Source organism: Diprion similis, chromosome 5, assembly GCF_021155765.1.
Source record: "Diprion similis isolate iyDipSimi1 chromosome 5, iyDipSimi1.1, whole genome shotgun sequence".
NCBI classification, from domain to species: domain Eukaryota; kingdom Metazoa; phylum Arthropoda; class Insecta; order Hymenoptera; family Diprionidae; genus Diprion; species Diprion similis.
In genome coordinates this window covers 1,383,048-1,400,403 of record NC_060109.1, presented here as the reverse complement: position 1 = coordinate 1,400,403, position 17,356 = coordinate 1,383,048, and positions in this window count along the sequence as shown.

Sequence of the window (17,356 nt, the reverse complement as noted above, 5' to 3'; positions counted from 1 at the left end):
TTGATCATAACAATAATAATAAATAAAATATGTAATAATACATACATATTATTTATCAAAGAAGATATTTTTGTGGGTAAAGAAGAATTTCATGTACTTGGCGAAGAAGACTATTTTTGCACTAGAGGTGCTTTTTGAGTTGATTCTCATAACAAAATGCAGGTCAAATTCTTTTTATCACAAAATACAAATAAAATTAGTATTTTTCGTACCTCTGTTTGGAGAGATTGCTAAAAGATGTGGATCATCGACGTACGATCCGCGAATTAGTGACGAGGTACAATAGTGAATGAAACGTGATGATGATGATGAAAATTGAGATATTGAGTCAACAATAAACGAGATACTTTATAAATTATATAATTTTCAATTCATTATTCGCAATTTTCTCTTCCACGACTAGTGTAAAACCATACAAAAGTTTTTGCTCGAACGCACTCAGTGAAAAACCCTTTTTTACCACATTTGTACGGAAAGTACAACTTTCGGACCATCACATGAACGGGAAGTTGTACTCTCCGATGCAGGGGACGGTGAAAAATAATTTATGTTAGACGAGAGTGAAAAAGGCTATCCCAAACTGCGTTCTTGTCATTTTTACGCAGTTTGGAATAACCTACTTTCCCTTTCTAGGTGCGGAATAGTATATAACCTCACCATTGACTCGGGTGTCAATCTTGCGCGGAGTTTAGAATAGCCTACTTTCCTTAAGAGAAGAATTGTTTTTTTTACCAAAAGAATCGTTCATTTTTCAGCTGTAAAAAAAAGTACCAAATCAAAATTTGAATCGTTCAAGTACACAATATTTACGTTATTAATAACTATTAAAAATTTGGTGAAGATCGGTTGGGCCGTTCTAGAGATATTTATTGCACCGAATGTAAAAACATTATTTCGAGAAGAACGCGTTTAAAGTTTGAAGTATTACTTCATTCTTTTATTTTATTTTATTAGCACAGCTTAAGTAGATTCACAAAAAATTTGTAGCATTTCCCAAAACTGTTAAGAAACTTTTTAAATACAGTACGTATAACGTACTATCAAGTAAAACTAAAATTCTTTGGGGTGATTTTAGAACTCAGGTTTGGGAAATTCGAAATCGCAGAGTGAAATGAATAGAGATGCATATCAATTGCTCTTGCTGTATTAAATTTTTAATTTTAACAAATTGTCGTCGAAGTTCTTTATACATTTATCACATAAATTCAGCAGTGTATTTATTAAATTCCAAACACCGTATAGCAAATATACAGAAATTGTTTATTCAGTTACACTTTTGTGTAGTAAGTGTGTAATAAATTTACGACCATTTTTAACAGTGTGGGTCCTTTTTTTTTGCGGGTTGCAACTCATCAGTTGCCATCCAATTATGCAGTAGATTGTCTACCCTTGAGCAGTTATGATGCTTGTTCAAATTGCCTGCTATGAGGCACTGAAACTGCATGGAACCAGAGCTAAGAAGTTGATTCAGACGATCACGTAGGAAACTGCGAATCGGCAGAAGATAAATGTTAAAAAATTCAAGTAGTAATTAGTTGTATGCTTATCTGCGGAGTATTCAAATTTAGTAATCACTTTGTGTAGGGCACATGTAGAGACAGGTGGTGTAAATTTTTTTAATACTATTCGGAGTAGTTCCGAAGGATTATAAATGAATGATGTGTTTTGATTTTTGCGTTTCATTTTCTTTAGTTGCTTCTGAAGATAACAGTTAGGTTGTTTATAATATCAACAATCGGTGAGTTGATGATAACTCGCTTTCACTGGGTAAATAATTTCGCGATATCCGAAAACTTTGACAAATCGTTAGAATGTTAATCAAAGACATTGATTCACATTTCCTAGTATTTTTACATATACAATCAACGAATAATAGACAGCAAACCAGAAGACTGCATTTGTGGTTTGTCTTCGATAGTGAAAATCCGTCATTTGCCTTTAAAATTGTAAATTCAAACATGTTTTGGCTGGTGAAAAAACTTTTAAGTGGACATCTTTTGTACTGATGACGTTTGGCAATAAGAAACGCGAAATTTCTGCAAGTAAGTAGGGAATTTGACGTTAAACTGGACAGATTTCGAGTTACTCTCGTATATCTGAAACACTTTCTTTCTCGAAAATAAATGCACATAACGAATCAGTGATGAATTGTAAAATTAGAACTGTTCTAAGCAAGTCACGATTCCACTCGATGCATACTTTTATTGGATATCCAAGAGGTGCAAATAGATTCTTGGCGCAACACTGTTGCTGCACAGGCTGGATGCAATTCAGTAGTATGCACTACGGGGCCCCGTGACCCGGGGGTCCCAGGCTCTCCACTTTTTTGCATAAAGTATGGAAAAATGTATCCTGGCTACGTGAAAATAATTTTAAGTCTGCACCTATTCTCAGGCTTACAAATTGTCTATATTTGCGAAGAATCAATGTTGCAATATTTCGATGTAACAATACGTTTGTATTGAAAAGTCACTATTTTGTTCCCCTGTGATTGAAATTTTTTTTTTGCCCCGTCGGCTCTGAGTGATTAATACTGTTTAAAGTAAATAAAAATATATTTTTTAACAATTTCAACGGTTTTTGGAGAAATTAAAAATAAAAATTGAAATAGTCTTATAAGCTTTGAATTATTAGCAATTATATAGGTTTACAGAATGCGACGAAAATATAAGAAAAGTAATAATTTTTTACATATTTCTGATCTGATGTTATGTATATCTGAAAGAGATTTTAGTGAGAATATTTGATAGCACATTCCTCACGAAATTCTCCTCTGCACCTCGATTTGTTGATCATAATTTTGAAAATATTTGAGAACATTAGATGTTAAAATTTTTCAGATTTTTTCTCAAAAATAGTTGCAAATATTTTTCCACAAGGGATCTTTTGATATCCTTACGTTGTCTTCTAAGAAAGCAAGAATTAAGAGTTTATATATTTTGAATACGCATGACTAGGTAAATTCGAGGGATTTTAAGTGCAAGTCTGGTCAAATTTTAACCTATATAATTCTTCAGTACAAAGAAATTTGCAGTTGAGATTCACAAAAGTCCAAATTCCTTTGTCCCAATAAATTAGTTGAAACTGATTTATACACCACTTGCATTTCCAAGCTCTCATTTAACTCATCCTCTAATTAATCTCAACTGTTTACAGTTAATTTCTGGTAAAAAATATCACCAAACACAATGCCGAAGTGCCAAAAACTTAGCCTCCTCTATCAGTTATACGATAAACAAGATGTTTCGTCAAACTTTGACGCTATTCATGGCCAGCAATCGTTAGTCCACAGGCTCCCTGGCAAGTAAATACGGCCGGGTGTTACATCGAAGTTCTGCGCCGTCGCGTGAGCGCAGACGCCATCCTTTTCTTATTGGAAGAATTTAACGGCCATTTTGACTTCAGTCTTCGTGGGGGAACGCCAGTGAAATATCTACATTCTCTACAGTTGTCTGTGCTCTACGCAGCATCGCACAGAAACTGTGGAGTGTAGGACATGGTTAGCAACGGATGCCTGTTGGTTCGAAAAAAGTGTGGAGTGATAAATTCACCGTCCGACTAACTACTGCTGGGAAAATGTAAACAAGAATCGTATATTCAGGTCGTATATCACGCAAACTACATCCTAAGTTTTGCTCCCGGGTGTGTTTCACAATATTTTGATTCGCACAGCCGCTTGAAGAAAGTTGATATTACCTCGAATTCACGTTTATTACGTGAAGCGATTCGATGAACACGTTTTTCTCTTTCGAATTCAGTAGGTTCATATTTATGTATTTCTGATCGGATGAGTAAGTTTATCCCTGTGATGTTGAAAATGGAATATTGTGATATTGTTTTAACAAAAGAAGAGCATTTAAATTCCAAACGCCTTTTGTTATGTATCCAAAGAAACAGAACTTGATATTTCTTTTCTTTTTTTTTGTGTTTGATAACTTTGAGAAAATTCAGGCCAACGTCTTTACACTGATTTGTATACTTTGAATTTTCCGATACACTTTTCAATAAAGCTGCCTGGTTTTGTTTACTAACAAATTGGTAGAACTCCTGGCAAGTCATGTTGTAATTAAACTTACTACAAATCTCCGCTTTAATCAAATTATTTCTATTTCTCTCATCAGTCCAAATGTTTCCCATTGGAGATAAAAAACTCTCTACGAAAGCATTGCTTACGGGCATAGCAAATATCGCAGCAACGACTTTTAGGAATTCTTTTAAATTATGGTTATTGAATATTTGAACCCATTTTTGATCAACAGCCAAGTCACTTCCGCTAATTCCGGGTAACAGACTATTTACTGTATGTATTTCGTCAAACAATACATCCTCGTTCATTTCATTTGCAAACGTTGAACTACTTTAATGACGTCTTCAAAACAAAATGCGCCTTCGTTCAAATTGAAAATTGCAAACAACTGAAAAGGGTTATCGTCGAAATTGTAACATTTTATCAAGTATTTCATGGCTCTGTTATATACGCTCAACGCCTCATACACAAATTTATTTGTACCTGCACAATGATCAGTCGTCGTCGACCGTCTGAGAAACTGATTAACTTTACTGCCGAAAAATTTTTCATCTATTTTAGTTTGCAATTTTTGTTTTAATAAAGTCATTATTGCATGTACTTCGGTAACAGTTATCATACTGGATTCGAGGGATAACAGCATTCGGGTCATTAAGGTCATAAAATGATGTACGAAATGAATGTATTTATCTGGTTCGTCTTTGATGAATACCAAAATGATTTGTTGCAATCGTCTTCACCCTGTTGTGAAAAGTATGATTTGATTACTGGCCAACACCATATCAAACGTTCGACAGCTTTGATTAACGAAAGCCACCTAGTTGGGGCGTGTCGCAAAACCTTTTCATATTCCATGTCGAGAAAATCAAAATATCGCTTTAATTCTTCATTTTTTTCGCACTATTTGAAAATTCAACAAAAACCTTTGCTACTAGATTTTCGGCATCGTACGATAACGCTTTGCAGGTATTTCTCGAAGCATTGTGTATCACGTGGCAATTGCAATTAGTCTTAAATATTTTGTCATTCGATAGTAAAAGTTTCTGATAAACAGAATTATTTTTGCTATAATTAACGGACGCATTATCGGTTGCATAAGATATGACATTTTCAATTTTCAGATTGTGTTTCGCGAGACAATTTCTAATCTTTTCGGTAATGGCTTTTGACGAATCATCGGAGTCTTCATAAAAATCGATGACCTTATTTTTTTTATTCCTTCCTTGATATGAAAATATCGTACAGCTATCGGAAAGAGCTTTCTATTACCTTTATTTGAGGCATCAATTGCTATAGCACAAATGGAATTTGAAATTGGCTATTCGGATTCATTTCTTGTAGTATCAATTCAATAGATTTCGGGTACAAAACATTTTCAACCAACATCTCTGCTTTAGTTTTTCCACAATGAACTTTTTTGGCCAACTCGGAATCGTGAAATATTTTTAAATTTAATTTGATTAAAGGCGTTACGAATTTAGTTAAAATAATGCTCGCCGAGTCCAATCGGCACCCGTTTATATAGGGCAAGATCTCCTATGCCTATAACTGGAATGTACAATCAGTAGTTGTGGGTCGCCAATATCGATTAATCACTAAAGTGAAATGGGCAACATTGATAAATTCGCGTAATGGGGTTGATGATTTGAAAGGAATTCACTATATTGGTAATTTGGAAGTCAACTTACCTTCCTTGCTCGAACTTGGTAAGAACTGCAAAACAGGTAGCTTCGCGGAGCGGCGAAAGACCAGGTAGTTGAGATGCGTTTAATTAAAATTGAAGGGTTTTGATTTTTAATACACTTGCATGTTTATTAATTCACGTTATAGTTAAGAGTACAAATGCACAAGATAATGCTCTTGGATGGAGCGACAAAGTTATGGAAAATAATGCTCTCGGGTGGAGCGACAAGGTGACGGTTACAAACTTATGAAAATTAATACTCTCGGGCGGAGTGACAGGGTAACACTTACGAATTTAGTTAAAATAATGCTCTCCGAGTCCAATCTGCACCTGTTTATATAGGGAAAGATCTCCTATGCTCCTGTACAATTTTTGGGTGACAGATTTATTACATTGAGTCTCTAGCAAAGATTTTGGGGGGTAGCTAGTCCGTGATTGGTTCCGATCAAGGTGACCTAATTAGCGTCTTAGTTGTTACCTTATATGGTTTGCCTCGCGTAGCCCGGCTAGCTTCTAGCTGGCTACCAAAGCTCTCTTGGTTCGGTTTTATAATATTTAATAATTTGAATTTTGGATGTTTCCGATGGTGGCTTCATGTAAGGACTCAGAATTATTCTACAGTTAAAAATGTCCTTAATATTAGATAAGCAATAGCTGTTTGGTTGATTATTGAATTTTAATAATTGTGTAATTATTTACCAAGTTAGGCGTTGATTTTATAGAATGTTCGATTCGTGGGGTGGGGTTCAAAACTTGGAAAGGTCAATGTTGCAAATGGCCGATACATCGAAATTTCAAACATGCAAAAATGAAATAACGAAATTTGAAATCTTGAGTTTCGAAAGTGTCAGTAATCAGAATGACTACTAATCAGTAACACTTTCAGAAATCAAGATTTCGACCAATTCGAAATATAATGCCTAAACAGTGATAAGATGAGAGCCTTGCACGCTTCTGCATCTTGAAATGATTGAAAAACGATCTTATAACGATACTTGCTTGAAATTAAGAACTCATTAAAGTGACGAGGTATATTTACGTGCGATATAAATTTATGTTTAAAAAAAAAAAAAAAATAAGCGGCAGTAAATAATTTCGCAACTTCCGAAACTTCACAAACATCGACCGTTTATAAAAATATCTATAAACCATTTAAAGTTCAAGAATTTATATTCACTGAAAAGTTAATCAATTTTATTAACGTCTATCCGCTGTACCTCGTTAATCTGGGTTATCACATGATTAGAATTGCTGTAATGTAAATAATGTGTAAATGTCAGAATCATTTTTCCTTCACTTTATTCTTTACTTAGCCGAATTTCATTTTCGTTGTACTATCTTTTAAAAATTCGAACGTTTTAAGTGCGCACATTCCTCAGTTGAGATCGCAATGTAACACTTTCCCCCTGTATACTTTTCGTAACACGGATAGTAGCAGTCTAATTATATCAAATCCACAGAGCTCAAGTGCTCAACGTTCTCGCCCACTTTGTGAGTCCGGGGAGTGATAGAACATGTCGAGGTGGCTGAAGTTTGATGATACTTGTTCGCCTAGCGGTCGAGCAGCCGCAAGGGTTATGAAGGCGAAGATTGAGACTACGAAGTACATGATCGCGATGCAGTGCAATAATCAGACTGTAAGCATCTGCAGCAAGACTATGCGCTTTATAGTATGAATTTGGCGGGTGCGGGAGAGTGCATCTCTGATGACCGTGTGCTAATAAGGGTAGGTGAATGTAGAAATAGCAGATTCGCGAGGTGGTATTTTTGAAATCAGAAGACACAATTCTATCATGCATCGATATTAACTCCTTAACCGTTACGCTGGACCCATTAGAGTGCAGTAATTGTTGCACAAGTTGCACCGTAACGCCTACATCTGCCCGTCAGTCCGATGCACATTCAATGCACATGCAGCCTGTTAACGGACCGATCGTGACCTAAGCTCATCCAGGTATATACGTGATAATAAATTATATTATGCAATTATTTCGACGTTTACCGTAAATTTTGCGGTCAACGCAATTTCTACAAGTTTACGCCATAAAGTGCATACGTTTTGACATGATAACTTTTTCAAACTTCGTAGAAGCAGTTCAACTTGCACGCCATATCAGCTGCTTCGTGTCTGCTTGGCCGTATCAGCGAGCTACCGATAAGACCGCGATGCACGTGACCCTCCAACGCTGCATGGTCTCCCGATACAAAATAAATTGAGATGCATCGACTGTGCTATCTTTGAAGAAAATCCGGGTATTTCTACTCAGGAGTATCAACAATGGCTTCAGCCCGTTGCAGAGCACGTCGCAACATACAAAAAGTTGAGCTCGCAACGGATTTTTCAACTTTGTATAATGCAAGCCTGAAAGCCCGTTGCACATAGCAACGCGCGTGTAGACATTCTTTTTAAGTAATTAACCACACATGACGCACACGCCCTGAACTTCTGTAAAATTCTCAATAATATTATTATGGACAACCACTAACATTGATACCGAGCGATACGGTTATCGTCATCCTCATTCTGCACCGGAACGATATTATATTTATAGAATTCCCGTCAATATCATTGTGGACAACCATCAAGATTGATACCGAGCGATACGGTTACCGTTATCCTCATTTTGCAATCCTATATTTTTACATTTACCTTATCGTCCGGCTAGAAGGTTAATTCCACCGGGATTTACAAAATCACATAGCAACTACTCCGTGTAGTTATTGTAATATCCTGAGATAAGGTATTTGGAATAGTTTGGTTGCTATGGTCACAGAATAAGAGAAGTGACTACGGTTTTCACCAAGATGTCAGAGGTTTCATAATGTTTGTGCAACATCACATAACATTGTGTCTCAAGCATCGCTTCACATTACAGCATACAGAGAACGCATCAGACGTTCATACTTGCTGCCTCAAGCAAAGGGCATTTCTAACGTCACTATCATTGCTGAGTGCCGGCATGACGACGGATCGTAACAAAATCTCCTCAATCTAGGGTTTTCCGCTTCTAGATGGGCATACGTTCGTTCGCATAACAGTGGGAACGTGGAAAAGTCACAGTTCTGGCTGTAAATTCGAGCCAGAGGATGTGTTCCAGCAAAGGGCCCGTCGGCCCAGAGCGGTTCATCCTGAAGGGTTTCCTTCGTCGCTTTTGTTACACCCTTGGTCTCAGCGGAATCGGATATTTCCCTTGGTTGGGCCTTTTCAGGCTTGGTTTGGCCTTCAGGCTTCCAGGTCCTTGACCTGTTTGTTGGTTTTCTCCTAGGCTTTTCAGCTTGCAAAGTGGACGGGCGTGGTTCCCATCTGGGGTCCTAATCCTCTGACCAATCTTGTGGTGCGGGAGAGGATTCGTATTTCTGCGTGTTGTATTGTTGCATTCTACGCACTGCCCTATTCATCGGTGGTTTTCCAGCCGGAATTTCGTTAGGCATCCGCCCATGTGGGAAGTGGAAATAAAATCACTCACTTCGATTATGTATGAATTGCAACAAATATAAGTAAATAAATATTTCGTCTAACGGCATAAATCGAGTCTCTTGTTGTCAAGAAAATATGTCCAGCCTTGATGGAAAAAGTCCAAGCATAGTGCTTCAATAACGTAATTTGCACGTATTCATACTCTTATCATAACGCATTGCAAATGATACTACTGTGATTGAGATTACATTTTCCTGTATCCATTACAGGTATTAACTAATTCGTATGATAAAATCCTGCCCCACCTAAGTACGTATAAGTTATTGCTTAAATGTTCTACCTTGAGACTTTTATTGGAGCTTTAAATTAGTGATACATATTTGACTATTCGTATAAAGCATCATGCAACATGAACATCAGTTCGAAATCATATTAATTCGAATTTTCTACAAACTCCATTGGCTTGATCTTCTCAAACTGTCAAATAAAAATTTAGAATAATAGCAATCGATCACCGATCGTCTGATATATGATCAGCTGTGTAAAATGTACTTCAGAATACGGTGTGTCATTAGGGGTTATCAGTTGGTTAGCAATTCCAAGTTTTTTTTTCTATGCTATAAATTGAACAATTTTGATAAAACATTTGTACAAGGGTCACGCGTAATATAAACTAGTGATAAATAGCGCCTACTTCATGTAGCATGCCCGTAAAGTGGGTGTTTTTAGATCAAGGATAATGATTTCAGTTTACTAAAATTATTATTTGAGCCAAAAACACTTTACGGGCGTGCCTCGTATAATATTCTTTTCCGGAATGACCTAAAAAGCAACTTTAACGCCAGTTAAAATCTCCACCTCGGTTGCGCAATACAAGTCACAACTGCTGCATAAAGTCTTTATAAGGCAGCTGAAGATACACAGTTCCGAACTGCACGTCAAAACCGCGGCGTCAAGACTTTATATTGACGTTTTGAGATTAGCAGTATCAAGTGACGTTTAGCGGATCGTAAACAGGTGTCGAAAAGTGACTCTTACATGCCTGTACCGAAAAAATATCATTCTCGACCCCGTATCCGTAAAATTGGTGTGTAAAGTGAACTTTTTCACGGTGTACGTGGAGGAAAAGACCATTCCGGCCCGTCCCGGTTTTTCACTTCACTCACACTTTCCACACTTCTCATACGTGTACACAAAAGTTCACTTTCAGAAATATGTACTGAAAACACGAACTTCACTCACACATATCGAAAAATAATGAATGTAACTCGGGAATGAACTTTTTGCACTTGTATGATCGGTGCGACACTTTTGTGCAAATGTTCAATTTACGCATTTGTTGTATAAAGTAGTGTTATTTTTCAATTTTCAATTCAATTCCTTTGGTATAAGTTAACTTATCAAATTTGTAGACCATCAAGTCGGGTCTGTTGACTTGCAACGAGTAGGGTGAAACACGAAATATTTTATGTTTAGGGTTTTTTGTAAAAAAAAATGTATCGCGACAAATCTTACCGTGTGAGTCAATGCACGAGGTACACATAACTATATGTACGATTCTGTTTAATTTCTGAATAATTTCGTTGAAAAAAAAATATTAGTTTACTGGCATCAAATTCACAAGTTAAAATGAGGAAGCTTGGATAGTTGAAATTCTACTCCTAGTAAACACGTTAATTTGCTCAAACCACAACATGTGAAATGAAGAAGATTAATGCGGCAATTCGATGAATCGAGAGAAGATCAAGGCATCGAAAGTCAAGTAACGTAAACAATATTCATCGTTTGCGGTGGATTCTGAAGTCATATTGGCAGCAACGATCCCGAGGGAAAAGACGAAAAATTTTAGATTCACCTTTTTCGGAAATGTATTGAGATTGTTCTAATCAAGAAGACGTCAAATGTGGGCAGGTTCCGCCTCTACCGGCGGGCTCTCCGAGATCACAAACTTCGGATCAATGCTAATAGTGCAAAGGAAACCGAGCACTTGTCAGAACATATCTTCTTAACCGCTGACACGGTGTTCTCTCGTAATTCCGTTGAATAGAATTTGGAAAGTCAATTGGCTTCTAATTACATTCGCTCTGCAACGGTGACAATTTCTTTCCAACCACTACAGCGCATAGATATGCCCATGGGTTGGATCGCATCAACAACCTTCGCATAATCATCAGCTCCCGACCAGTTTCAGTCATACCATAAATTTCTTTGTTCTAAAACCAGCACCGGTCCTACATTAAATTATGACCGGTCTGGCAGATCACTGTTCCATGATTGTGTGAATGTTTTGAGCGAGCTCTCATCGTGTTTCCCTAGCATGACAGTGGTATGTTACATTAAATGGCTCTATTGAAAACTTGTTCACTCACATGAGCTATGAAATCACCGAATAGTGCATAAAGCACTGATCTAAGAAGAGCATAAAAAAACATTCGCGAAAAGTTATCGTCAATGGTTAAAACGTCGAGATGATTATTAAGGTCACGCTGTGTTTCGCTCATCAGTTCATATTACAATCGTCTTATCATCGCTGAATAGTGGGAATTGTAAATCGGTTCCCTCAATACTCTTTTCACAAAAATAACGACAGAGTGGGATTCCAGGAACGCCAGCTCGATAATTCGACTTACCATAAATCAGCGGTGAGAAATCTCCACGAAAAGTCTTGAATTGAATGGAAAAGATACATCGTTTTCGGAAGTTATCAGACATGCGGTGGTAACGATGAACAAGAAAACAGTCTTTGGCCAATATTCTAGTATTTGAAGAATGCAACGTTGAACCTGTTATTATTAGACAATGAATATGCAGAAATCATCGGAGCCTTATTACAGGCTAGCTTGAATAGAAGATGACAACGATAATTGCGACTAACAAATCCCATTGAGTCTACATAATTCGGTCCTTTTTGGACTGCTGAAGAACAGGAAAACCTGTAGGATCCCAGAAGCGATGATTAAATGGATAGTAGAGCCTGCTAACGGTGGTAATCACAACTTATAAAATACACACATGGTACCTAACGAAGAATTCGGATGACTGATAGATTTGACACCAGCGTTACGAAGAAAATGAAAGACTTTCCTTTCTTCAATCACACTATCAACGGGCGTCTGAAATCCTCTAAAATTTGTTTTTCTGCAATTGTGTTTTCTGCAAATAATACATCGACAATTCAAGAATTAAACACCAAGTGATTACGATCGAAGTTCAGTTACATAACACTACGAAAAATATACTATTGCATTTATTATTGAACAAAATCAAGATAATAATTATGGAAGTATAAACCAACGATTAGATAATAAAATGACACTTCTTAGGTCCGTCAATATTTTCGTCTGTCTCTACTTAAAGTAATTTTCATTTAATAAGAGATTAGTAAATCAATTGACCAAGAACATTTTGGTAAGATTAAATTTGATTTAGTAAGCTCATAATTTAATTGTCGGTTTGATTTTAATGGATATGACCTATCGTAGAAAACTATCGAGTTGGGTTTGTCGACTTGCATCAAGTAGCCTAATGAAATGCTTGTACGGTCATGGCGAGATTTTGATTTACTTAGTTACGCTTAAAATTAAAATAGATCGATGCTATTGTATTACCTTTTACACAGTTTAGCTGATTACTGTATCCAAAATGAAGTCATAGTTTCATGAACTACGGTAAGAGTGTGAGAAATTTATGTCAAATCAATAAAGCGTTACAACTTTTTTTAAATGGGTCATGCAAACCGTAACTGATTACCGTAATGATTGATTTAAACTCAATAGACTATGAGAAAATGTTTTGAATACGGATAAATCACCTGAATTTTGTCTAAAAAATAAACCACTCAGTCGACTGAAAGAATTTGTTTAAGTTTAAATTTTCAAGGATTTAAGGCAAATTACTATATTGAAAAAAAAGATCGTGTTTGATCCAAACTAGATCGATCTAGGTTTTGTATCAAATGTGTTCAGTTCTTAACTCCGAAAAATTAAAGTCCACTGATTCGTTTCAGTTCAGTAGACAATGGTTAAAGAGAGAAGGAAAACAGTAATCTATAACGTACATACAAATATATTATACTTATATGCTTGACGGTCTAGAGATTGGCCTCAAAGTTATACGACCCGGCTATCACTCTTTATGACATACCGTATTCACAGTCTATTTGACGTTTTTTTTTTTTTTTTTTTGAGATTATGATTCGTTCGGAAGTGAAGTCAGGCCTGAAGTACAACCATTTTTGTAGTCTTCATGAAGCTCTAGTGAATTTCAATCAAGACGAAAGTTGCTTAAGAAATTTGGCAAAACATAAGTGTCTCAAGGATTTTATATCAGCATTGGAAATACGTTCTTTTCAGAATGATTGGCGTTAGTACAAGCACACGCAAAAGCCGTGGGAATTTGACGAGTCATATGAATTTTGAAATTTACCTGTAATGTCACTCCTAAAATCTATAAATTTCTCAAATTATTCACACAAAATGTCCAAAGCTTTTCAGGTGTTTGAATCTGGCATCACATTCTTGGAGCTATATCCAATGTGTCACACGAAACTTATGCAATATTATACGAATCTACGAATTTATCCAGTTTTACTTACAAGTAGAATATTGTGACGTCGGTACAGCCGTCGACGAAAATTCCCGAATTTTAGACACTAAAAATTATCGCGCAAGCACAGGCAGACTCACATCGGTAGTATGGGTCACCAATTACCGATAAAGTATCGAGTCAGAAGATTCAATTGCGAAGCCATGAGGTTAGGGTATTGACATTTAGAACTGATCAAATCTTTGTATTGTAGGTACGAACTTAGTTCAGCTAAACTCTAACCCATATGCCTATACTTCTTCGTCGTTTGAGGGCATGAATATATATCATGTTGGCAGGGCACAACCCGCAGAATTGGGTGACCAAATGTGTGCACTAACATCACTTATACAGGCCATTGACGATGTTGGTTGTAAAGCAGTCCGATTATATATCAGATTGTGGTGAAAGGGTTCAAGAGTCTCAAGTACGTCTCAAATAATATGTTTTGAGTTTTCGGAAAAAAATTCAAAGTATGATTGTAATAGCTACCTTCACCGGTAGTCCGATTGTATTAATCCATCAGTAGGTTGTGGAATCGGTTTGGCACCGATGCCAGCGATATGCACGATAACAATTAAGGTAAGGAAATACATTTTTCGGAAATGAGTTTTTTGAGTATGCGCGTGATTCGAAGATTGCGTTGGAATCAGGTAGACTGTAAGTGTCTTGGGCGATGCTCCCCCGCTTCATAGTATGAATTTGGTGGGTGCGGGGGATGCATTCTGATGATCATGCCCAAATAAGGGTAGGCGAATGCAGAAATAGGGAATTCGCTGCGTATACATTACAATGTGAGTAAACTGCAAGTTTGTTAGAAAGCGAAATTGTATGCACCGTGAATTGGGCAGCTTGCCAGGCGACATTGTATGCACCGTAAATTGGACAGACGAGAGTTCAGAAATAGCGGTTTCTCCTACGCTCAAGAGCATGTAGGTAGATCATATTTGAAAAAGTCGTTCCGGCAGAGCTTGGATACCAGATATGAGCATTTATCTCATTTATGTTGGCCATAGATAAGGTTGGCTGCACGGTTTCTGAATAATCTAACAGTCCTGGGCAGGGTTTATGCGCTACTCTACCTTTTGATATCTTGACACGGAGTTCGAAGGAATTAAGGGTTGAGGTAACGCGGGCAGCCAGTTCGTGACTATATTGTACTCGTGATTCGATACCTGAGTCGAAGCCATCCTCAGGGGAACGAATACCGACTAGAGCATATATATAACCTATATATAACCAATATGTGAGTTTTGAAACAGGTAGAAAATTAAAAATCTCATGAGTTTACTTTTCGTTTTGTTTATCTTTTCGGGAAATACATTATTGCTTTTATTCAAATTCTTAGCGAGCAGCGGTAGGATTGGCCCGACCAGTATTTGAACGGGCCCCGGTTGTCCAGAAACCCGTATAAAGTATGTTTTGCAACGGACATCTCTTGGTCTTTGGCATACCAAGCAATACCAAGAACACCAGCAATGCTGCTTGGTATAATCAGAAACGATGTTAATACAGCAGAATGATTCAGTTCCCCTCTATTTGGATTCAATAGCTTAAGAGCGTTTATTCCCTCTGCTATCAGCGTCATGCTAATAGGTACACCCGCGTATATTTCAAAGGCATCGCGTGCATTATTAGGACCGTCTGGGTCAGTAGCACACATACCAATATAGCCAATCATTATCGATATTATGCTGGTTGGATTTGCTATAATTGCTGCAGTAGACAAGCAATTTATAGCCATACTATCTATATTGAGCTCCGCACGTTCCGTCTCAGGGGGGGGGGGGGGGGGGGGGGGGTCTACCAGCCCGTCACCGACCCGCACCTCCACTTCCAGGCGACCGCGTGAAGTGCTCCTTGGGAGCAAGGGAGAGTCCTGCCGTGCCGCACCAAAGAACAACCAGAGTTAGTTTTAAGATTTTTGTATTAGCGCTAATGCCTTTTTGTGGTCCCCCCACACTATTCTTTGACTTAAATATTTTATTTTATGCCTTCTGCCTTGCCGTAATGGGTTCTCTTTTGTTGATAAGTGCTGGTAATTACATCTGCAATCGATCTCCATAATGTTGCTAATGACAAGGTCTACCTAACGGAGCTCTGTCGCTTGCCGCAAATGGGCCAAGACGTATAGAACCCAGATCTTAAAAACCAGTATACTTAATATGTTACCATTCAATGCATGCATCAACTTATTCCTGTCTTTTCGGGAAGCGTGGTGTTCGCGCTCACATATATCAACAACACGTACAAGAGCAACCTTCAATTAATCGCAATTGTTTATAGTTAATTTCTGGTAAAAAATATCACTAAACACAATGCCGAAGTACCAAAAACTTATCCTCCTCTATCAGTTATACGATAAACAAGATGAGTTGAATTGATAAATTTTATGAGAACTTATCAAAGACTATGGGCCATTCCATATTCATTAGTTTGATTGATTCAGGAATACCAGTCTTCTGCTCGTTCTCCGGTAATACATCCCATTCGGGTAGCAGCTGACTTAAACCAAAGTCTCCGTAAAATGAGTTGTTCGATGTGGTGGGTGGCTCATCGAGTAAGTTGGTCTGTGAAAAATAATTCATTGGTTAGGATGCGATCAACGCCGACGGCGCTGTGTATATTTACCAATTCTTGCAGTTCAGCCATTGCGTGTAGATCGTTCAGCTTGAGGAGTGATTGTGACTTTAGGTGGGGTGTGTTGAAGTTTTTATATACCAGGAAAAATGGTGGTGGGAGTATGAAACAATGATGGCTGTGGGCAATAACTCACGTGATGGCGTTCTGCATACAATGTAATTCTTTTGCATATAGAAGCAGAGCATATAAATGACTGATTATAAACCTGCATTTTGCGGAAAATTAATGGCGGAGTAATCGACTATTATGAGGCGGAAGTTGATGACCTTTGAGCTTGAGGCCGGAAATGATACTGCAGACATTATATTTTCAGTGGAATGTGCGAGTGCGGTGTTGGAGGCGTGTTCCGACGTTGAATTAAAAGTAAAAATTAATACTTACAGCAATATGTTTTAATTTCACCATCACTTCGTCGCATTTGGTACAACCCTCTGTTGGCCGGGTTGTTTCGAATAAGCTGTCTTCACAAACTCGACACGTGAACGAGTCAGGTTTCACGAACGATATGTGGAATAGCACATTGTTGTCGAAGAGTTCTATGTAGATGATTTTTAAGGCGTTGTGTATACTCACTGGACGACGAAACGTCGCAGGCAAATGTATCCTGGTACATTTTTTTCTCGAACGGCACTAACTGTGCCGCAACGAACTCGAGCCCACTACTGGGCAAAGTGTTCTCGCAGAGGCTCGCCGGTTAGCCGCCTAACGTCGGTACAGTCGAGTTGGGCCGCAACTACCCCGACGTTGGTGTTCAGATGGAAGTCTGACATGATGAAAGAGATTTTGTAACTGCGGATTTTTGCCGGCAAACTGCTTTTATACGGTGTTAATGTTGTGGTGCGGTGAAATAATCTGGGATCGTGTTATTTTTTGAATGAGCTAAAATAGCGCGGTGAAAACGATGGACGACAGGATTATGCGAAGGGGTAAATCCCCGGGGCGTATTAATTGGGCGACATTGTAGACGTCGTAAGTTTTTGCATGTGCTAAAATCGCGAAA